The sequence below is a fragment of the Abramis brama genome, assembly GCF_963993115.1.
Source record: "Abramis brama genome assembly, chromosome: 25".
NCBI classification, from domain to species: Eukaryota; Metazoa; Chordata; class Actinopteri; order Cypriniformes; family Leuciscidae; genus Abramis; species Abramis brama.
Genome location: NC_139987.1, coordinates 27,780,974 through 27,806,064, shown reverse-complemented (window position 1 = coordinate 27,806,064; position 25,091 = coordinate 27,780,974). Strand labels below are relative to the sequence as shown.

Genomic DNA, 25,091 nt, shown 5'->3' with positions numbered 1-25,091 from the left:
GAAACGCGTATCGTGCTTGTTAATGTCCTTTGTCCTGTTATGAAGGCTGAAATCTTTTTACAGGGCATTTGTGTTGTGCTTTCTGCTTTTAAAGGATAAGAGTATTTAATCTGAGTTGATTTTCAAACGGATCTCTTTTGCTGTAAATCAGTGATCACTGCTGTGTTTTTTTGTGTTTAGTGTATATCTATCTATCTATCTATCTATCTATCTATCTATCTATCTATCTATCTATCAAAGTTTAAATATGCTTCGTTAAATTCATGCATATGGAGTGAATTTCAATGGTTCACTGAGTTCCAGTTGATTATGAAGAGGATTTCCATCTTTTATCCACGTAAAAACCTCCAAACGTGATGCAAATTTCCTACATCATAATATGATGGGATTTTGTTTGCATCTACATTAAAAAAATATAAAGTATGTCCCCAACTCTATAGGGTCCCCCCCAAGTGAATCTCTGCCATATGAATAATTAAACTCTCGACTTAAGATATTTTATATTATAGGTCATTTTATGGCACTAATAAAAAAAAAAAGAAGTTATTTTGGTAATATTGAGGAAATCAGAGAAACAGGGAAAACTGTATTACTTGCATATCAAAATATCACTCATTCTGATATCATTTTATCATATAAAATATCATTCTGTGAAAATGGTGCTATTGGCATTTTGTATTTATGAAGTGTGTGAATTGACAATTTACCCAAATTCCCTGTTTCTATTAAGAGTAAAATAAATATTTATTTGGATTATTTTGTTATTGACTATTTCTGCTGTATTTTCAGAGATGCATGCTTTGATTGCATTAGAATGAACTAATTAAATGCATTTTCCTCCGGGCACAACATGGTGAGTTAAAAGTGGTTTCTCATCGGTGAAGACGCTTTCAAGTTTGTGTTTGTGGCATATCTCAGATACGCCAGTGCCCACGCCGTGAGCCTTCTTAAACGTGTCCGTTTGGTGCAGTGGAGTGTTGGGACTCCATTAAAGGGATTTCGCTGAATAATTGTTGAGTAAGTAAACAGGCAGCCATGTTTCTGACACGAAAGGATGGCACAAAGACCTGAATCTCCTCCGAGCGGTGTGTTTGACATTGACTTTATCCCTCCCTCAGTGGTTTACATGCAGTTATAGTGCTCAGATGGACTGGATTCAACTGATCTTGTAGTTTTTGATATAATTTATTTTATTTGTTTCAACAACAATTAACAAACAAATTCACACATCAACACAACCAACAACACAGCATACATACAGACATTGTGCTTACATTGTATGTGTATATATAAAGAAAAAAGAGAAAAAGAAAGAATAACATTAGTAAATCATACACTCTAAAAAAATGCTGGGTTGTTTCAACACAAATTTGGGTCAAATATGGACGAACCTAGCCGTTGGGTTACAGTTTTAAGTAACATTTTTAACCTAATAGTTGGGTTTGTCAATATTTGACCCAAATTTGGGTTAAAACAACCCAGCATTTTTAGAGTGTAAGCAAACCTTGACCCCAGCATCAGTTCGTCCTCTTACAGTTATTACTGGTTTTGAAGATAATTTATGACAGTGAACTTAGACCTGGAGCCCCTTAAATTAAGTCTTATTTTTTCCAAACATCTCTGGCCCACTGTTTAAAAGCTAGTTAATTTAAATTAAGCGCCTTGCCAACAAAGAAGTAAAGGCTATACAGTCCAAAGTGTTTTTTTTCACACACACAATGCCAAAGATGGCGCATTTATTCTGTTCTATTCTAAATTATTATTATTATTTGCGAAAGTGCTATTTGTGTTGCATGCTTCAGGCTCGCACTGCAGTTCCAAAAACGTCAGGAATCAGATTGTTAGAAACCCTATCCAGTCTAGCGAAACCTCCCTGGACAATTGTGCATAGTTAATGAGGAACACGGAAAGGATGAGGAAAAACTATCCTGCTCCAGTGTCTGAAGGGCATCGCAGGATGACATAAGCCCGATTCCAAAAGCCCTCGGAGGCCAATGCCATCGACTCTAATGGGAACACGAACCAAGTCTCTTCGTGTCCATTAAGAAGTCAATATTTAGGGAGAACACTGTTTGCAACTAATTAATGGCCCATAGGTTTTTTGGATACTAATGAGCTACACGTTTCCGGTTCACATGGGGATCTTTTTAGTGCTCGGAGAACCGGCCAAAAGTATAGTTTCAGCTATTCTGCATGACAAATAAAATTCCCTCGCACTCCTTTTCTCTCCTTATCCACCTATTTTTCACTGTCGATGCACTTGTTTTAATTAAGTGTGTGCATTCCCACTCATCCCAGTGTTCTCTTGGCCCTGTCGATGAGGAGAAGAGAGCGATAAAGAGCAAGTGCCTGACTCAAGTACAGTAAAATCACTGACATCTCCACCACAAGTGCCTGAATATGAATAAGAGGCGACTGTGAATGTCAAGAGGGAGCGAGGGGGATAAAACCGAGCTTCCCGACCCTGAGAACCCTTGACAATACTTAAAAGACAATCTTGTCATCCTCCTTAACGGAAAAAGGCCGTGTGGATTCGGAGGCTGAAGTAGATCGGCTGTCGTTTTGAATATGCAGACCCTTTGTTGATGAAAGCAGAAGATCCCAAATGTGCATAATCCATTCTTGTACATTTGTTTTCATGCACGCTTTTTTTTAATCCATATGCATATCCATATGCAATGCTCTATCCTCTTTTTAGGCACACAAAAGCCTTGTTTGTTCTCTCATACACATAATTACCGTTTAAAAACGGTGCGTCAAAGCGTGAGTTCACTTTTTCCATGTCCGTCCTCTCACTCTCTGTGTTATGTGTCCTCTGAGCTTTGTTTATGAATGCCTAATGGTATTATTGGTATGAAACTTATTTTCAATGCTCAAAAAGCATAAAAATTCAGTGTAAGTGAGAATGTTATTGCGATCATCATTACTCTAACCGCTTCCCTCATTGCCTAACGGTCGGGTCTCATGGGCGCTACTAAGGTTACAGTCATCATGGTTTGTTCTCCAAATACGTTTGGAAACACAAAGAGAGCATTGTGCGCCGAGCGGCTACTACAGTATGACCTAGTGCCACCGTATATCGTAATTCCCTCAGGATGCAATGATGTAGAGCGTTTCAAAGAGCGTTTTAGTTGGAGAAAATGAGATCTAACACAGTCACGTGCTAGTGAAGGTAAGGTCGAGCCAAACGGTGCGTCATCAGAAACTTCAGCATTACATGCTGTTTGTTGGCCTTCCCCCGTGCTGAGGATATTTTTTCGTGATAATTGCTGTGAAAGTCGTGCTGAGGTTGCAGCTCTTTTCTCCTGACGTCACGTCGCGCTCTGGCTGTGTAAAAGATGTATTACAGTATGCGCTCCGCATTGTGTACGGCGAATCGCGCCGTATCCAGCTGTGCAAGTAGGTGAGCGAGCAAAGTCACGGCAATGACAGACTCTATCCGTTGTAGAAAAAGAGGAAAAGCGAATGGGGAGTGGAGTGAGTGCAATTAATCACACACTGTCACCCTGTAAACTACAGGGGAAGCATCAAAGTGCAGCACTGGGTTCTATTATCAGTCCATTAGTGAGAGACTTCAAGCATTGCACTGCAGAAGTGACCGACCTGTCTGTCAACAGATCTCTTTTATAAAATGACTCTGCCGCACCGCGCACTTGTGCAAACCTGACGTATTCTTGAACATGGAGTGATGCTACGCTTCTCTTTTAATGTAATGAGTCACGTTCTTGAAATCCAAACCCAAACGCTCAAAGCCTCTTTGTTTTCCACTTACAGAAAGGCTGCTGCTCGGAGAATCCTCAGTGTCCAATTATAGCTGAGGATCAGAGAAATGTAATTTACAGTCGCTGCTCCTCATGGAGAGGGTAATTGTGATCAGGAAATGGAGAGAGAGCGATGAGAGTTATTACCAGTCAAGGGGTTTCACTCAGGGCAGTTATGGAGAGGAGAGCGACGCCTCTTTTTACAGTTTTGAAGGATAGAGTTCGGTCTCATGGGAACGGATGACGCCCGGCCGTAAATGTGCACGACCACATACTGGCACTGCTGGTGTTCGGCGCCAGTGTCCGACCACGCAAAACGCTCAGACGTAACATTTAGACGTAGTCATTTTTCTGCAGCACCAAACTGAACTGTACTTTCGTTCGGCTCTGAAATTTAGAAATTGCTTACCAAAATGAAGGAAAGGCCCGTTCACACCAAGGACAATAAATGTAAAGATAACGACGCAGAGAAATGGAATCACTTTCAGAATGACTTTTTCCCCAGCTGATTAACAATTAAACATTCACAGCCAATCAGCATTTAGAGCAACAACAAAACAGCAGCGTGTGAATAGAATTAACTGAGCGATGTCGTTCGCTGGTGTGGACTGTAATATAGTTATCGTAATAGTTATCTTTGTAGTTATCGTTCTTGGTGTGAACAGGCCTTAACACAGTGAATTAAACGTGAAGTTTTGAAGTTGAAAGACTGAAATAGTACAAAATCGGTAACACTCTTCAATCAGGTCCCTTTAGTTAACCAGCATGAACTAACAATGATTAATCGTTGTTAATGTTAGTTGATTAAAATACAGCTGTTCATTGTTCAATTATGTCAGCTCAGGTCCATTAAATAATATAAACACATTGAAAGTAAATGCTGAAATCAAGATAAAGTAAGATTAATAAATTGCTTTTCTATTTTTCATAGTTACCAAATGGAACCTTATTGTAAAATGTTATTTAGCATTTCTTGCAGTGTAGTTGCACAGTGAAGTTTAATGCTTTGTGTTGTGGGTTTGTTCACATCACTGTGGTAGTGATGCATAAAATAAGTAAAAACATGCATAATCTTAGTAGTGTATTGGAAAAGTCATTATTTTGTTTGCTGCCTCTAGTGGTGCAGAAAATACACTCTTAACCTCTGACCTTCTTAAATGAAGCATCATTTGTCTTGTAAAAACAGAACAGTTCTGCAGTAAAAGCTTTGTCATTTTGGATGGTTGTTCTTGCATTTTCTTCTTGTTATTGTGGCTTATAATAGCAGAACACCGTTTTTCGCTTATTGCATGCATGGGCCTTGGCTATAAAAAGCACCAGTCCCACCAGAAACACTTTGCTTTTAGCTCCGCTGTCGTGTGATGGCTCTCCCTGTAGGCAGAAAGTGGTGTCCAATCAAACAAGATGCTTGCTGGGATACCGTCACAGCGCGCACGAGCGAGTTTACTAGCAAGCTCCTATTTTCTCATAGTATTGAAAAAAATCACATTACTATGTAAGCCTTATATAACTTTTTTTTTTTCTAGACAAACTTTGTTGCATTATTTTCCTGTTATCTCTGTAAAGCTGCTTTGAAACACTCTGCATTGTAAAAAGCGCTATATAAATAACGGTGACTTGACTAGAGGCGATGGTGTGTTGAATCCGTATGTCAATCAAAGACCAAGAAATGCATGCAATCCAATCCTACCCAAGTTCTGTAAATAGCCACAAAGCCTCTAAAATTACATTTGTCAAATTATTAGTATTCTTTGCTAATGCACGGCGCTTGTCCGCCGGCCAAATTGACCATCACGGGATGGATTTTTGTTGTGCATACTGATGTAGAAGTCTTGTAATGAAAGGGCTGTTCACCGCTGTTCACCGTAGAGGGAGGCCGAGACAAGCAATCACTGCCCTGCTGGAATCATGGGAACATGAGACCCACGCGTTTCCATTTCCTATCTCCACTTTATCAGCCTCCCAGCTCTGTTATTCTTTAGCTCGGCAGACAGCAGATGAAAGCATAGCACAGATAAATGTTTGTGCTTTCCTGTTTTTATGGGGCTTAAACAAGAACATACATTTACTTGGTACTTTGAGGTTTTCCTCTGGATTCTGCTTTCCATTAAAGGCCCCATGCAGCCAGAGAGATGATAAGAGGTCAATGCAAGCCCTACTGTTGCCGGAGTCGGAGCTCAAAGGGGGACTTGAGGGTCTGGTCCATGATGGGTCATTAGAGAAACGCTGCCTCAGGCCAGGCTCCCCTTTTAAGCCTGATTTTACTGGAGTCGTGCTTTAAGTTTAATGCACAGACCTGCAGTTGTTTTTTATGATCATGGACAGGTGTTTTGTGGGCAGGAGATAAGCTCTTGGTTAGTCAACATTAAATGTTGTTCACAACCAGATTATTTCTGCACTGTAAAAAGAAAAAGAAAAACCTTTAAAAAGGCAACCTATTGCAGTCAATTTGTTAACCCTCAACTAAAAACTGAAAACTGTTGTTCATCTGATTACCTTAAAGGGATATTTCACCCTAAAATGAAAAATGTATGTTACCCTAAATAAAATTCATATTGCATTTTTATTCGAGCAAAGAAGACCAATGACCAATGTTAGGGATTTTCATTAAAAAATACATTACATTTATTTAAATCCTATTGGAATTTAAGCCAGAAAAATGTAAAGCAGTGACCATTTATAATAAGTTATCATATAATTATTTCAAGCTTCAATGCATGCGGGGAACTTGCAAACTTTGTTCAGGTTAGAATTCTTTGTTCAGATGGAAGTTGGGACAACATTTGGACGGGTACTAAGGTCAATAAAACAACTTTTGTTACCAACATAATTAGAGTTTTCTTGTTCAGTGCAGATGAAATAATAAACTGACTCATCCTCACCCTTTTCAAGCTACTTTTTTACATTTATCAGAACTTTTTATCTTAGCAGACGTCAGATGAACCCCATGTGCTCTCCAGAGCGTATCCTGCAGGTTATCTTTCTTCATTTGGGGCTTTTAGACTGATCCTTGCGTCTGGATCGTGCTATCAGCTCGCCGTCAGACAGTGATGAAGCGTTCTCCATCTGACAGATCCTCAACCCGGCCCAAACATGTTTTGTCAGAGAGAATAACTAAACCCAAGGCCCGGAGAGCACAAACCCTGTCAGATAAAGATGCATGAATACCACGCATTCATCTCTCCAGAATCAATCTTCTGGATAATTCCCCCCATATTTCTTCTTTTTAGTTATCTACAAAACTGCCAAGCAGAGTTTTAAACTGTGCGGGCCATTATGGGAAAGCTTCAGTGAGTGCGTGTCACAATGTCAATGTTTAATGTTGTGTTTTCGGCCGGTTAAATGAGGTGCTAAATTAGAGCCACATATTGTGTGATCCGTTCGAGGCTTGCGTTCTCGTTTTGGCATTTGAGTATCTAGTGCAGAGCAAAGTAATGAGAGCCTTTCTGCCTTGTACTAGTTTTATGATTCCTAATCTTGCATGTTGTGTTTTCTCATGTCGCAGCATTTCAGAGGCAAAAACTCCTGCTTTCATGTTCTGGTGTGGTTCTCTTAATCTTGGTGTGTGTTTGTCTCTGTTTTCCATGTATAAGCAGTTGCTCTGTGTTTGGACCATTAGTTTATCTGTGTGTGATATCGCTGGGTAAACCCAAACTCAGCACTTTCATGTTCAGTCACATCTCCAGGCCGTTTCCCCAGGGTCCGCGAGCCGCGAGTGCTTTAACTGGGCCATGCTCACTGGGGCTAATTTTGCAGGAGCCCAATTGAGAATCGTACAGTAGTAAGTCTCCTTAATGAAGGCTTTCTGCATGACCTGCCGCGTTCGTACCCGCGGGGGAAACCGTATCACAACAATACCACCATCACCTACACGAATGGAGGGCATTGAGACAAGAAGGTGTCCAATGAGAGTTAAACACTGTTAATCACAGGGCCCTCAATGAGGACGCTTTACTAGGGGTGGGACGAGCGACAAGCCCAAACCCCAAAACTGCATTTAATGAAATCGCATCATAAAAATCACCCGGGAATGAAAAAACACCGGAAAAAACGTCAGGCCGGAATCCTCTGATTAAATCTGACCGTTTAAAAAGCCCATTAAACTAGAAGTGCTGGAATCAGTGCTAAGTGAAAATTCCCTCTCCTGTGGGCACTTGGAAAATTCCAGAATAAACTTCAACAACAATTCACCGGCCCAAACGAGGCCCTCCAAACATAGACAGGGAAGTAGATAAATAATATATCCTCTTCTAAAGTGATAGGAACCGTAATGGAAGTGGTGAATGGCTGGATAAAGTGGAGACTCAGCATTGCACTGGGATAAAGTGACTTTGTGTTTATTGACAACAGGCCATTTCTGACTTGTGCACAGAAGCTTCTGTTTCCAGTGTTCGTTAGGGATGGGCAGCGTGACGGTGTGTTTACGGTGTGTCAGCCAACTGTGACTCATATCTGCACCTGCACCACGAGGCGCATTAATATACATTTAAATTGATGTGCGGTCATATTATGCATATTGGCTATTTTATTATGGTTTCAAATAATACTTCGAATTTTTTTTTTTTTCACTGTTTTGTGTATTTTTAAAAGTCTTCTATAATATGAAATGTATTTAATAAAAAACCTTCTCAGAAAAATGTACAAAAATCACTTGGGCAGTTTTCTTAAAGGGTGTATAATATAATATGATAAAAATGTATATATATTTTTTCACTTATTTCATTTTTATGTCTGTAGGAATAATCTTTTGGTTTGTGATTGTGACCAGGGTTTTAAATGAAACAATAAAGTACTTTTTATTTTATTCACTGGAAATATCAAGAAATATGAAACTATTATTTAATATATTACACATTTTATTTTATTACCCATTCCAGTGTCAGTAACTAGGCTATACCATGATATACTGTTTCCGTGATTCGGTGCTACCTATTTTTTTTGTATATTGACTATTTTATTATGGTTTCAAATATGCCTTATTATTATTATTATTATTATTATTATTTTATTTTATTTTTATTTATTATTTTTTTTATTTTACGGTTTTGGGTATTTCGTTTTTTTTTTTTAAGTCTTCTATAATATGAAGTTGTTTTTGCCTTATTTTATATTCCATATATTTAATATTTAGTAAAAAAACTTCTCAGTGTATAATATAATATGATAAAATTTATATATACCAGGGTTTTAAATTAAATAATAAAGTATTTTTTCTTTTTGTAAATTGTTTGGTAACACTTTACAATAAGGTTCATTAGTTAACATTAGTTAGTGTATTAACTAAAACGAACTAACACTGTGCAATACATTTGTTACAGTTTTTATTAACCTTTGTTAATGTTAGTTAATACAAATACAGCTGTTCATTGTGTGTTCATGTTAGTTCACAGTGCATTAACTAATGTTATCTAATACAACCTTTGATTTGAATGCGTATTAGTAAATGTTGATATGAATATTAACTAACATTAATAAATGAAGTATTGTTCATTCTTAGTTCATGTTTATTACTAAGGTAGTTAACTAATGAACCTTATTGTAAAGTGTTACCAAATGTTTTATTGACTAAATATCTAGAAAATATTCCAGCGTCAGTAACTATACCATCATATACTGTTACCATGATCTAGAATTACTCCTTCCGTGATTCGGGAATGAAACCGCCCACCCCTGGTGTCGCTGCCATAGTTTGTTAATGTGTATGTGTGTATGTGCCTGTGCATTCATTATTAACTTGTAACATTTTTAGCTCCTTCTGTCTGCAGGATGCAGTTGGCGGCTTCTCTCCGTCAGTCAGGGGTCATAAACTCAGTGAAATAATGAGCGTTGGCTGATTCTCTGTGCATTAAGCCTCTCTAACACACTCTCACGGAAACGCAGGGATTCACCCATGACACAGGAAATGTGTCGAATCCTGGGCCGACCCTGCCAGTTTCTGGCTGGCGCTGGACCAGTGAGTTGTTTAAAGGGAACAGCGGTGCGCTCATTCACGAGTCTGAAGTGCCGAACGCACTGTTGCCGTTTCAGGGAGTTGTCAGATTTGAATTACAGCCCCTTGAATGCTTTCCTTCAGTAGCCGCTCACATAAATTCTACCCGCTGCACACTTTTTTGCCTCTCGCATTTGTGAGAAAACACGTCAGTAAATCTCGACATGGTTGTTCTTGCAATAAAACTGCAAAAGTTCTGCACTTTACTGGTTGCATTTTTGTGCTTTATCGTTGTTGTTGTGAGGGAAATGTTTTATTGTACCGCCGTGTTCCAGCGCTGAGGTTCTGCGCCAACAAAAGCAATGATTTGGGCCAGAAAGGAAAAAGGAGTAAACAGGAGGAAAAGAAGGACGAATGAGGGGAGTCTAGGATAGCATAACTCTCCGATTTCTTCCTAAACCCAACAAGGCATATTCGGATACATTAACCGCTGCTATTCTTGACCGGTTTTCTTGCTATTTGTATATGGAAATCAAAACCCCAAGTCTGCAAAACAATAGACTGCTGAGCTCAAAAGCTGGCGTTTTCCCCTCGCACATATACACGTTTCCTTTTTCATCCCCTTCCTTGTCATGTGCAAATGATTTTGTGTGGAAATCTGATCTCTTTTGTGCTGCGTTTAGTGGGAACGCAAGAAATCACAGGCTGTGTCTGGTTTCAGCCGATTTCTCATTCTGGCAGTTTGTTTCCACTCTGGTTGAATTTTAGCGACGTAGGCACATGAAATATAGGCATGAATATTTACTCTTTTTAGCTCTGGACTTGCGTTTTCTCTCTTTGTTTGTTTTCAGTAGTGCCTGACAGAACACAGTATTTCTACAATCTCTGCTCAGACTCTCAAGAGTGTAAACAGCTCGTAAAATAGAAATGAGTGACATTTGAGAGCCAGTCTTGGGCAGTCCGAGACGTTTATCTGAAAGGAGTCGATATCGCAGAGAGGGACCAAAAAACCAGAGGCTTGACTGACGGATAAAAGACCAGCCTTTCTCAGAGAAGGACCACCGTCATTTCTAGGGCTGTGAAGGTGGGAGTTTATACCACCGTGTTGGGGGGGATAAATATTACAAAAATAATAAACCTCCATTTGGTAACAGCGTGTTTATTTTGATGTTCAGAGCGACTGACACTTGTTGTAAAAGGTCTGAAGAGCGAACAGTGTCCAGACATTTAGGCGACGCTTGATTCTCTGCTGCCAGAGAAAGCCAAACTAAACTGAAAAATAAAGTAAAATGCGCTATACAAATAAACGTGACGCGCATTACCATAATAACAAGCACACTGTGTTAAATAGAATTTGAAGAGCGAGCAAAAAGGCCTTTTATATTCGCATTTTTACTGTGGTAAAGTATAAAAAAACGCTGTAGGACGAATTAAAAGCGAACCAAAGGAAGAAACGTTTATAATCCACAGGGAAAATGAGCGAGACGTGAGTGAAGATTTGGGAAAAGAAACAAGATGTTTATTTCTCTGATTATACGCTGATAATCGGGTGACCAGATCGCAAAACATAATACAAAGCCGACAAAGCTTAGATTTATGGGCTCATGTGACGTAGCTCTCTCATTCGCCACACGAATCCAAAGTTTCCATGCCTTCAATGTAACATTTCATTTCTAACCTATTATTTCTTTTGTAAACGAAGCTTTGTGCTTCACTCGTGTCTATATTCACGTACAAAGGCAAGTAAAAAAAATAAAAAAATAAATCAAGTTTTCCAGCAAAGCCCTTGTCATTTCGTCTCAAGTGTTCCTGAGGCGGGTGGCTCTGCCCTCGAGTCTCTTTACCTTCCTTTCGTCTTTCCTCAGGTTCACGAGCGCAGTGGTGAATGTGCAGTGACGCACTGCGAGTCTGTGACTGATAGTTTGTGATGGCCATTTTAAAAGTGTATTTCAGATCACTCACAGTCGCTCATTGTCCCGGTGGTCTCGGGGTTACAGAAAAGTCCCTTGTGTTGTGTAATCTGCAAATGATAAAAAGCATTTTCCCTCCAGCCGCAGTAACTTTATATCATTGAGCTGGCGTGGCGTCCCATGCCTGGATTTTTCCCCCATATTGTTGCGATTATGTGTGCGTGTGGGTTGGAGGTGAAAACAGTAGCCCCATTTTCTTTTCTATTTAGCCAGCTGAATGTGCTGTAAGAGCCGCTTGTGAGAGGGGAAAAAACGCCGGTTCGAGTTTCTCACCAGATATGGAAGAGATGAAGCAGATAATGATTTGTTAACTAGGGTCTCGCATGGCCTTTCCCAGCCTCCCTGAAGGTGAACATTTCAAACGTTTCCATACATGGAACAATCAATGTGCGTTTGGATCTGAATGGTTTTCGATGCTCATAAAATAATTGTTTTTATGAGAGAACAAAATCATCAAGGTTTTTTTAAGTGCGCTCAAAACAAAGAAATGTAGGCCATATGCAGATTTCAGCGGCATTGTTTCTTTGTACGTTGTGGAGCTTTTTGATCATTTGTTCATTTTCATTCTCTCAGCTGGTCACAACATCTAAAACCCGCTCGACTCATCTGTGCATTTCTGTGCAGTCGGTAACTTTCACAAGCTTTATGTATTATGTACACAAGTATTATGGCTCTTGTATGAGTGTATTGATTTATTCCTATTCCTTTTTTTTTGCAATAACCTCAGCCGTACTGCTGTTCTTCTAAATTCGCATTTCTCATTTAACTTACCATTCAAAACCAAAGTGATGATACCACTGTGATATGTGATATATATATATATATATATATATATATATATATATATATATATATATTAGGGGTGTAACGGTACGTGTATTCGTACCGGACCGTTTCGGTACAGGGCTTTCGGTCCGGTGCACGTGTGTACCGAATGACCGAATGCAATATTTTGTGTGCGGAACATAGGTACATTTTCGTGTTTCCACACGAACATATTAAGTGGCGGAAGTCTCCGTGTTCAGCGCAAATCCCACCCTGCAGCTGATGCTAAAGTATTACCCGTCGTCACTGTAACCTAAACCAATGAAATCGACTGCAGGGCGAAAAAAAGCTTTTCCGCTCCGTGTGCGCCGCCGCACTCTCCGTTCCGTGTGTGTGTGTGTGTGTGTGTCTGCGCGCTGCGCTCTCTGCTCAATGTTCAATGTTCGACTCCGTGTTTGCGTTGCGCTTTCTGCTCTGTCGTTAACGGCCCAAACACTCCAATCATGGACCGATCACGCACTGGAAAAGCAAAGTCCGCTCAAATAAGGTGAGATTTCTCAGTAGTAGACTTCTGTTTGCTGAGCTGGTATAGTCATGCTGGGCAACAATGGTAAAATGACCTGCTCTGGTAATAGCTTTGTAGGACTATATTTTATTTTGATAATTAGTAAAAAAATAAAAAATAATCTTAAATTGATATGTTGATTGATTATTGAAAAATAATACATTAATATATTTATGTTTAATATTATTTTAATATAGGGCTATTTTCTGTTTTCTGTTTCATTTAATTAGGTGATTCTAAATTGTGCAATTAATTAGTTCATTTTTTTTAATCGATTCCCAGCCTTAATTTTTAAATATGAGCAGGCCTACAAGCTGGGATTGGTAATGCTGCACATAGTTATTTATTTATATTTTTCATTAAATGTATTATGTGATATTGGTTTGAGACTGAGAGTATTTTATTTAGTGGAGAACTTTGCAGCAGTATTTTATTTCTTATTCTTTTTTTTATTTTATATATATTTTATTATATTTTATTAAAAAGTGTTTAAAAAAGTGTAAACAAATTGTTAAAAAAAGTTTATAGTAATAAACAACCTGCAGTTTAATGTTTTCATTTCTTTCCCTTACTGTACCGAAAATAAACCGATCCGTGACTTTAAAACCGAGGTACGTACCGAACCGTGATTTTTGCGTACCGTTACACCCCTAATATATATATATATATATATATATATATATATATATATATATATATATATGAGAGTTGTGTGGTTTATAACAATGTCTTTTTCTTTCTTGCATCCATTTATTGCATAGAGTTATAAATTATTTTACCCATAATTTAATGTTATACTTTTGCTGCCTTTAAATAAAAATATTACAGTATTTTTTATATATAACAACAGAATTTTTTTTATCACAATTTTTTATCAGAAAATCACAATCAGATTTCTTTCCACAAAACACGCAGCCCATATTTCTTGCATGCATTTTCTGACTGAATTTGCTTACTGAACTGATTGGCTTTCTTACACACATCCATATTGCATAGTCCTATTAATCTCCGCAGGCAGCACATGTTTTTTTATTATTTTACCCGTAATGTAATGTTATTCATTTGCTGCCCTGCAAGCACTTCTAGTTTGCTTATTGTCTTATTTCGCTGTAGAAGCAATGTTGCACTCGCCCAGACTTTTCTGCTCCGATCAGAATACATTACGAAGAAGGTTTGGATGTTGCCTCATACATCATTTTGACGATCATAACCCAAATGGTTTCGCCTACGGTCGTGAGTAGCCCTCGTCAATGGACAGTCTCTTTATTAATCGTATTCGGGCCTTGTATTGTCCTGTCGAGTCTTTTCCCCTTCCCCTCACCTCTGAAGATAAATAACCATTCAGCAGAAGGTTTCAGATGGTAATTGACAGGCAGCACTAAACAAATTCACTTGCCCTCCGCCACCCCACCCACCCTAAGCCCGTCTAATCTAACTAATGCCCCCGTTTTTGTGCTGGAAAGTGAATTAAAAACAGCCAACTCAATACCTGATCCATATCAGGCAGCTAGTTGCATGCACATTAGCCGTTCGTCTGCAGCCCCTGTAATTGCGTTACACCACTTGAAGGCTGTAACTATTAGGAACATACAATCTCCCTGCTGTTGTTAATCGCAGCCTCCGCAGGCCTGAAGGCCCCCGATACCCAGATTAAGGGCCGATCCGGATGGAGCGCGGGGCGAAAATCTCCCTGGAAAGCCACAGGCGGCCATGGAAAGCATCTTTGTGAGGACGAGTTCAGTTGTTGGGTTGGTAGATCTTTCTGGGAAGCCGTCCACTAATCAGCATCTTTCTGCTCGCCACCATATTTCATCCCTATTGTGCTCCACGCCCAACAGCGTGGCCTGTTTTTCTCTGTCTTTCTCTTTCCTCCCTCCCCTCCGGTTTCTCCAGCCCTTCATGCCTCTGCTATCTGTCTTCATTCTTACAGCCAAGAATATGCCGGAGACCACACCAGGCTTATAATCTCCCGCTCTCATTTCTCACTGCTTCTTAGAAAGTCTCTTTCTTTTCTGGGCTTTTTTTTTTCTTCCACTGTAACTTTGAAAATAGCTGCGTGACGTCATTAGATCTCTCTTTTTCTGTAAAGCAGCTTGTCAGCTTAAAGGTAATTTCTAGTGTCACCAAAATTACATTGCAAAAAGAGTTTTTCTGAACACTTTTGCCTTTCATTGATTGGACACTAAAATTACAGCTAACTACCAGTGGTTTATTTACAGTGTCTCTTACATTTACATTCATGCATTCATAGAATCTTCCATCAGGCGTTTCATATATTGAACTTTTTCCCATCATGGGATCGTTTTATGGATTTAGTTTTACTTATTTAATTTTGTTTTAATTCATTTTTATTTTTAGCTAAATTGTATGAACTAAACCTCTACTTTACTTACTTTATCACTAGAAAATATTCTTAATAACCTGTTAAACATTAAAGTATTATGGTAATCATTTAAGAAGATTCTCGTTTTATAGAAAATTTTGGCATAAAGAGTTCTTTTAAAATTCAGTCATTAACCCAAGAGTTTTTATATTGAACATTTAAATGCATTTTTGCATTTATAAGACACATTTACATTTATGTACTTGGCAGACACGTCTTACAAAAGAGGGACAAAAGCAATTCGTCAAAGAGCCAACAATATTCAACAATAGCTTTTAGCCAAAAGCAGTTCATCAAAACAAGTATCAAGTATTTACTTGTATAAGTATTTTAAAACAGGAAAAGAGGACACTTTAGCCTGTCGTGCATCTTACACGTTGAGGTTTTTCATGTTTTCTCTTTGTTTTTGGTGGCTTTGGGCATGTAGACAGAGGAATGCGTTTAATGGGGTTGGTGTGTACATACAGGGGGGGGGGTTGCTGGGATATAATCACTAGATGGTTGCGTCTCACTTTACATGATGCTCGCCATGCATTCTATCGACAGATGAGAGATTCTCTGTGAGAAACAGCGCTGTGGCAAAGATCTGGTTACACGTTACAGGCCTTACAGTTTTACAGAGCTTGCCAAGATGGTTGGTAGTTTAGGGACGTGTCCAAGAGCTACAGTAACAATCCAAGTTTCATTGTTAGTGCCATGCAGTTTATCTTATGGAAATGTAACACTCTTAACCTCTGCCACATTCCCTTTTTTGTAAGGCTAAAAAGTCTCAGTTACATGCCATTCACAACGTATTTTAATTTCAGTGTCAGCATCATGCAGTTTTTCTTTATCTTAGTTCATATTTGTTTTTAAGTTTTAAAATGACAATTTGGTTGTAAAATATATCGCAATAAAAATAATGCAAACATACAGTATAGGCTACTTACAGGGACTTTCAGGATACGTACGTGTGTGACAGGTTAAAATCATTATGAAATGCCCATTTTTTCCCCTGTAATGTGATGCATTTATGATTAAATAAGATTTAACAACAAACACATGATTTTATCCATCAGGAAATGTTTGGATGGTATAAAGACATACAATAAGAGGATTTGGTGGTGTCAGGAGAATAGAAACTGGTCCTAGAGGTGTTGCATGAAGGATTATAAAGGCGTATTTTTCTCTCTAGAATAACATGCATTGACAAATCAATCCCTACTAAGAATGTTCATTAAGGAATTAAATGGAGTGTATTTTGAGTTGCTAGGTAATACTGGAAGAGACGTATGGCTCGCTTTGTTTCCGTGTTGGCCGTCATCTGTTCCAGTCTCTTTAATGGAGACCCCTGAGTGAATCCAGAGAGCAGCTCTTTAAAATTTTATAACTCTTAACAGGCTGATTTATAATGATGGGCTGAAGCGTAGTTCTGCCGCAGCAGAAATTTCTTTGTCAATACGAAGTGCAAAGACAGAGATGTCCGAGAACAAAAGAACGCCGGCGTGTTTCGACACTGACAAAGTAAACCAAACAAGAGTCCCATGTGACCTCCGTCTCCCGAACCTCTGACCTCTACAAAGTCACTTAAATCATTATCTCCCCAGCCTCTTTCTTCACAGGTCCCGAAGCTCTACCTGCCAGCTGACGTCCAATGATCAATTACAACGGACAGGGGTATCCGTGTCTGGGAAGCTCCCTGGAGGCGGATTTGTCAGGGATGGGGGGTCATCAGATATGCCTGCGCTGAAGCATTGGGGTGGTCGGGCATCTCGCGCACAGACAGAAGGTCGTTTTGTCATTGTCCTTGTCTACTTCGCATTACTCACCAGTGGGGCGGGTTAATGATAAACCGATCTGGCCTGAAGAAGCAGTGAGTGAGAGCCGTGCCAACGACCAGAGACAGCCGAGGGTGTCTAGTTCGGTGATTCAGCCAGGCTCTGACAGATAATCCCTTAGTGGGAGAAACTGGGAGTATCCGTGGGAGAGATCCGCTCTGAACGACATTAATCCTGCTGTTTATTCTGTCGGTGGCTGTGTCCTCTCTGTCAGGTGCGCCGGCCAGCATCCAGGACCCCGTTCGGTGCCCGTCACCTTCAAAGCCTTGTTTGTTTTCGCTGGAGCGTCTGAGTGATGTTAGTCTCCTGTAATCCTATTCAAAAGTCCCTTCCTTAGCCGCCTCCGTTTCCCAGGATCAGGAATCTTGGAGCAGGGTTACGTGGACGCCTAATTAAGCTCATTAACAGCAGCGTTAAATCTGACTCGTCATAAGCAGGCCAAACTTTATCTTGTACTGTTTGTTTATATAAATTCAACGTTTTATGCGTCAGCTGCGCATTTATTCATTAAATATTTGGGCTAATTTAGGATTTCAGTGTAAGTTAAGAGTGCTTAATGTGTTAATGCCCTGCACATTTTCTTCCAGAATTAGCACAGAAAAGTGCTTCTGCTCATAATTCACGAGTTTCCTTTGCTTTTAAAAACACTGATCTCAGAAAATTTGAGCAAATGAGAATATGGTAGATGCAATCTTGCTAGTTCTCTTGCTGAAATGTTTAGTTATTTGTTTAATGTCATCTTGTATGGGATGTTGTAGCATTCAAGCATATGTCCTATGTCCTATCCCAACAAACCACACATCAATGGAAAGCTTATTTATTCAACTTTCAGATGGTGTATAAATCTTAATTTCAGAAAGTGTACCCTTGTGACTGGTTTTGTGGTCCAGGGTCACATTTGTATATTTTCAATTTTTAATCAAATGTGTCAATTCATCTCGTAGCTGTTTGTTTTGGATCAAGAACTGTCACAAGAGCGGTCACTACTGCGGTCTATTATCACAAGATAACAACGTGTATGTATACTTTCCTACTTAAAACACCCACCTCAGGTCACACACAGCAGGACCTGTAGTGGTAGAGTCAGGATATCCTGCCAGAACCCATGGGCCGCCCTGTCTAGCATTGATTTACTGATGAGTGACTCTTGGGTAAACAGTTTCATTTCCCTGTCCTAAGCTCTCTCATCTCTTCTAATGTGATGCAGGTGAGTGCCAGAGAGGAAAACTCCTCCGGCGTGATCTAACCCAGTCTCCAGTCCTGTAATTACATCCCCAAATACACCCTGGGCCCGTTCACAGTGGGGCGACGGCGAGTTTAATCATCTGTCCTTTGATTGTGCCATCTAAAGAACATGCGTTTGATGCAGAACATGCAATGCTTTTTGTTCTTGTAGCCCGCTGTCATATCTTATTCCAGACATCTGTTCAGTCGTGACCCCGCCGTCTACTTGCACTCTTATGTTTTTGAGCGAGGCATGCGAGGGGGGCTGTTTTTGTAATATTGCAAGAGTTTATTTTACAGATTGTCTTTAAAAACCCCCATTTAATTTGGGTTTGTAGCTTTGAGGCCAACATCTTTATGTTAGTGTAGTCCTAAACGCTGATTTAGCATTTACAATCTGCAGTCTTTTTTGTTCTAGGAAAATGGGGCAGAAACATCTATGACTCACAGGGGATTAACGGTATGCAAAAACCCTTGTGTACGTACCTCTGTTTTGAAGTCTGTGAAGTTTAACGGACACTCACTTGCTGTCAGGACGAGCCCTTTATGCAAAAGGGAAATACTAAATGCATCAAATGCAATAAACAGCACATGCATCTGACAGGACATCTGTGTGAGTTAGTTTGAAGCCTATGAAGTTGTTAAAACAACGAATGCGTGCCGAACCAAAAGACATGTACCGTTACACTAATGACTCGTCTTGTTCGCAGTGGCAAATGCAGATTTTGTCTCTCGAATAAGAACATTTTCTCCCACTTATGCCACCTGCATAGGACTAGCTATTGCTTATGTCCCACTCTAACTTCCTGTTTTAACAGGAAATAGGTCATCACAGGAAAGAAAATTGAAAGGGAATCACTGCAGAGTCAATTTGCCAGAGAACTCAGAGTTCTCCACAGTGGCTACTTTTGTCTCTGATAACATAATTGGGACTCAGGTACGACCTGCCCAAAATACAAATTGCTTTTCACAGTATGAGGTTCAGCATGTCTGCAAATGTGCCACGTTGAGAGGAAAAAATAAGAATGTGGAATGTTTTCACATAGTTTCTGGTGCTCCACGGATGTAACTGTTGCCCCCAGAATGAAATAAGAGCATAAACAGTCTGCTTCCCAGCATAGACACACATGCATCTTTTAATGACATTCAGCTTTTTCCCTGCTCTTTGTTTTTGTTGTTTTGTATCATTAGTCTGGTTTCCATTACATATGGCGCTGCCCACAGTCCACTCCGGGGAGATTCACATGCTGTATGCAACCGCAGAAGACGGCCTGTTTGCCAGCTTCAGCTTAGGATGCTCATGATGTCATTTCCTGATCATCTGACTCCTTTTTAGGGCCGCACGATTAATCGAAATGAAACCGCACGCGATTTGGCAAAGGCTGCGATTATTTTATGCGCAGCTTGTCAGTGAAGTACGGCTCTGTGATCGGTAGTAAATGCTGATCCATCTGAACTCCAGAGGGCGTCTCACACACACACACACACGCAAATATCCTTCTGAACACCAGAGGGCGTCTCGCACACACACACGCAAATATCCTTCTGAACACCAGAGGGCGTCTCGCACACACACACGCAAATATCCTTCTGAACACCAGAGGGCGTCTCGCACACACACACGCAAATATCCTTCTGAACACCAGAGGGCGTCTCACACACACACACACACGCAAATATCCTTCTGAACACCAGAGGGCGTCTCGCACACACACACGCAAATATCCTTCTGAACACCAGAGGGCGTCACACACACACACACACGCAAATATCCTTCTGAACTCCAGAGGGCGTCTCACACACACACACACACGCAAATATCCTTCTGAACACCAGAGGGCGTCTCGCACACACACACGACAAATATGCCCCGCAGAAGTACGATAAGACACATCATTCCAGGAAATCCCTATGGGCATCATACTATCTGTAGCTGAATAAACAGAAGATTGAAATGCTTTGATTTATTAAATGTTGACTTTGGTTGGACAAGAGGTTCATAAATGTTTGGAAAGATGTTTGACGTGTTACTTTTTCAAATGCACATTATAAGCAACTCAAATTCACAGTGCTTTCAGATGGAGCAGCGTTTACTACTGATGATCACAGAGCCATACGTCACTGACAAGCTGCGCATAAAAATCATCGCAGCCTTTGCGATTTCATAATCGCAATAATCCAAACCGGTTTAAGCGCGATTAATCGTGCAGCCCTACTCCTATGGTGTGTTGTGTTTGTGCCACAATAGAAGAAAAAGCCCTGATAAGGATAACCTACCGGACTCTTTTTTGCAGAGTAAACATGGCAAACAAGAACGCCGTTGACTAGACCCGAACTGCATGACGCCCTTCCTCCCCTTTGGCCCATTACCTCTCATCGTGTTTATTCTGCTACTCCAAATATTGTTTCATCACTTTGAAGAAAAACAGCAAATAGCCACAAGGGCGTCTTTAAGGCCGGTGTTTAACGTAGTACGCCGTCCAGCCCAGCGGGGTTTGAGGTGCGCTGAACGCGACTGAATCAGACCTTTGATGCTGACTGGCCCTGACACAAACAATGCGGCCTTTCACAGCCCTCACCCTGTTGTAATTAACTTGCTGAAAACCTTTTCCACCACTTGTTTTTTTAGGCCGCCTTCCACCGCTGCTTGAAAGGGCCCAGAGGGATGCAGAGTGGATCACGAGCAGGAGAGGGAAAGAGAGAGACAGTTCCAGTGAACTTTTCTTATCTTTTGCCCTTTAGAATTACCACAGAAAAAGACATTTGACACAGCAGCACAAAGCAGTGACTCTCTCCCAGTGTGCTGATGTTAACCCTCTTGATTCTTTCAGTAAGACCGTTTGTGGGTGAAACGTCACCAAAAACCCCCAAAAGAGACAAAGGGCAAACAAAAGTGGCAAGTTTGTGCATCTAAAGTCTCTTGAAACTCCCTATGTCATAAAATAATTGTGGGAAGACTCACAGTGTATTTATAAACTGCTTCCTGGAAGCAACTGGGAGACAAATGGTGCAACGCTCCAGAGTGCTCTCATAAAAACACAACAGGACTGGGACAGAACCCCTGCCGTTCTCAGAAACGCACAGCAGACACGCTTGCTCTGTTCCAAGACCAAGTGAGCTACCTACTCAGACTGCATTTTAAGGTATCATGCTGGCTTTTTTTAAAAGCTATGCAGATTAATTATAATGCCTTTTAAGCTACATTCTTTTCGAGAGACTCTTAGTCAGCAGTGACACAATGTGGAGCTCAGTGAAAAAAGGACACTTTTCAAAATCGAATACAATTCAGTCTAATTAAAAGAACTTCCCCCCCCCATAATAATGTTTGTTTGCAACATGCTGGAATCAATTGCGAGTCCTGTCCGCTTTCTGTGAAGAGTAGTATTTCTGTGCTAATGTAGAACATTTTTTCACCATACACATCGTTTTTAAAGCAGCTTTACAGAAAGTGCATGAGTCCACATTACAATTTAGAGTGATCTGTTATCAGAGGTAGCTGTCTAAGTTATGTATTTCATAAATGCACATAAAAATGTATTAATTTAAACAATGTAATAATCAGTCAAATCAGTCATTTGTGCACAATTCAGCACAAAGAACAACATTCCCAGTACAGTTAGCTTTCACACGCGTGGGTCCAGACGCCTACCGGTTTCTTTTCTCTTGTAGTTGTGAAGTTTCTTTGCAATTTGGACGCTGTCTTAGAAGGTAACTGGTTATGTTTAGAACAGAGCTCTTAAATATCTTGAGTAATGTCTTGAGTCCTCATCCGCTTGATAAATGCTGACCTGTGTGGGCCTCTTTTTCCAATTTGAACAAGATCAGGTTCATTAAAGTTATTTAAACTCTGCCATGCATGTCCCCAGACCACAGAATAAGCATTATCGATGTGGTTTCTGTGAATGCTGTGTCTGTGTGTGAGTGTGTTCTTTAATTTGTGCTTCTGTACCTCATCCTGACCCTTTACTCTTTTCTGAAACACACTCCAGTGGCCTGTCAGCTGTAATTAGCACCAAGCATTTACCTATTTGCTCTCGTTGTGCAGGCTGGTAGCGCAGTTACGCTTACTCTGTCTGACACGGTTTAACTCCATTGCCTGTTTGATTTAATGTGCGGTGCTTGTATCAGGCCATCATCTTCGGGACGACATCATTAGTGTGGACCGTGGTTAGACGTCTGGACCCATGAGGATGGATGGTAACTATTGTGAATGTTGGGCTTTGCACAAAGTGCAAGATGTTGCATGAGCTAAAGCCAAGTTAATGTGTTTTGACACATACTACAGGCTTAATTGGGAATTTCATTTTCTGTCACAATGGGGCGGCTTTGATGGCCAATTCACACAGAGTCAATCTGTCTGTCTTTTTAAGAATGACTCTCTGAATCTCAGTGCAAGACCAACTGAATCACGCCGACCGAATACACTGGGATTTGCATTAGCACTGCGTTTATCAGTTGTGCACTGTTGGGATTTAACTTGATTAGTTTGCACTGATTATCTTCCTTCTGGCCCAATACGACACTCTCTGTCTTAACTTTCAGACCCAGCTCCACGGCTCTGCGTTGATGGATCACAGTCGACAGCTTTCTAAATCTGCTGTCATTTCATACACCAGTTATGAATGATTCCTAAGGTTAGACAGGGGTCCATGAGGCAACACTTGATCCATTAATACTAACAATTTATTTTCTCTTCTATTCTATATCTATATAAAAAAAAAAGCGTTAGACTAAACTGGGAAGGGTCATAGCACTTACATATTGTTGTCCTATTGCTAGTTTAACTGCTTCTATTGCTCTCCATATTTGGATAAAAGCGTCTGCTAAATGATTACATGTAAATGTAATATTAAGGAAGTTAAGGAGTAGACACAGAATAAAGCTCCTCAGGCGAGCCAAAGCGAGGTGAATGTTTTCCTGTGGAGAAGGACGTTTGAGAGCGCTGGAGGGAGTGTGATTGCTCCGGGGATGCAATGTCCAATCAAGTCCTCTTGCTGAAGAGATTGGCTTCAGGGATGGAGTGGGTGTCTCTGAGTAACGTGCGCTCTGGCTGGGTCAAGGGCGGACGGTGACTCTTGACCCAAAGCATCATCGCTGTGGGTCAAGATTGCTGAAGTTAATCGAAGCTGATATTTGCACAACACCATGCGTTTTGTGTTTGCCTTCCACATCCAGTTCTGTCACAGTTAAACCGCTTTGAGAAAAGGGCTTTTGAAGCGACAAAGGGAGAGCGCCGTGCTTTGAGGCTGCTAAGCTGCTAAAAGTCAAAAAGAAAAGTACAACTGTGAGTACGACTTATAACCTCTCATTTCTGCCTCTGATTACACCTTTGGAGCAGCTTCACCTCCCTCTTTGAGAAGTTCTGGGAACTTCCCACTCGAAATAGCTGCACTTTTAATAGAACATCAAACTGTGATGAACGGAGGGGAGTTTGTAATTTTAGATGTTTTCCCCCTCTTTTCCACAACGCTAGAAACCCGAGAGGGGACCTGGTGAGGGAGAGAGTGACTGATTTGAAACAGTGAGTGGTTAACCTCATTCATTCTCCAATCCAACTTACTCCCCTCTGGCTGAACCCCTCAGCCTCATCTGCATGGGGAACCTGAGATGGCCGCTCACCTTTTGGAAGAAACGCTGTTAAATGATTGAACAGAGTGAGAGTAAATGAGAGAACTGTCACCTTCCTTACACTCGCTTCAGACTCTCACTCACTCCTCCCTGTCAGTCAATCGTGATTGAGTCCGAGTCAGCGATCAGCCTGTTGGGCCCTATCATACACACGCGCAATGCAGCGCTAGCCGTGACGCAAGTGTTTTTTCAGTTTCAGCCTGACGCAGTTTTCATTTTCACGTCCTGAGCCACATTGTTTAAATAGCAAATGCATTTGCACCCATTTGTTCGCCCATGAGCTGCTGGTCTGAGGACGAGGTGTGTTTAGGCGCATTGTTCGCGCGTTGCTATTTTGAGGCAACTGAAATAGACGGCGCCATTGACCAACTGAAACCTGGTCTAAAGTCAATGCCGCAGTATTTTGGCCGCTCACCTTCTGGAAAGACACGCTGTTAAGTGATTGAACAGAGCGAGAGGAAATTACAGCACTTTCACCTTCCTTAAGCTTGGTTTATACTCGCAAAAATTACGTAATTGCGGTGTGGGCGGTCATGCGCGTTGAGTGCGCGAGACCCCATTTCGCGTGGCGGTGTGCACAGCGTTTTTTGTAACTTTCCGCACGGCTCCGCATCTGAAGATTCACGACTTCGAGCCGAATCTGGCAGAGCATGTACGTCTCAATGCACCGGCACCCAGTTTGTGCATCTAAATTAGTTGCTTACATTTACAAAATGAGCCTAGAATAGCAGACATAAGCCCTTTTGATAAAAAGAAAGGTCCATGTTTTATAAAAATGTTCACAAAACTTAATGGAAAATGTTTAGTGAAATTAGAAAATATGTAAGATCTCGCTAATTTAGTTGTATAGGCTACATTCTCATATTAATTTATTTTGTTCTAATGTCACAAGTAATTAACCTCAAGGTTTACTGCGTTACATGATTCTTTTGTAGTGTGGTTTTGGTGAAGTGTAGGCTACTAAAATAAACATTCACGTGTGTACCTTACTTCTTCTCACCGCTGATTCCTGATGGTTTAGAGGACAATTACTCAGAGTCGCCCCCTGC

At 40.5% G+C, this 25,091-nt stretch overlaps 1 protein-coding gene across 2 annotated transcripts in view; it reads left to right on the top strand.

The window, feature by feature from the left end:
• The window catches only part of unc5cb (unc-5 netrin receptor Cb), a 203,978-nt gene that overhangs the window by 1,411 nt on the left and 177,476 nt on the right, over window positions 1-25,091 (top strand). The window lies entirely within an intron of this gene.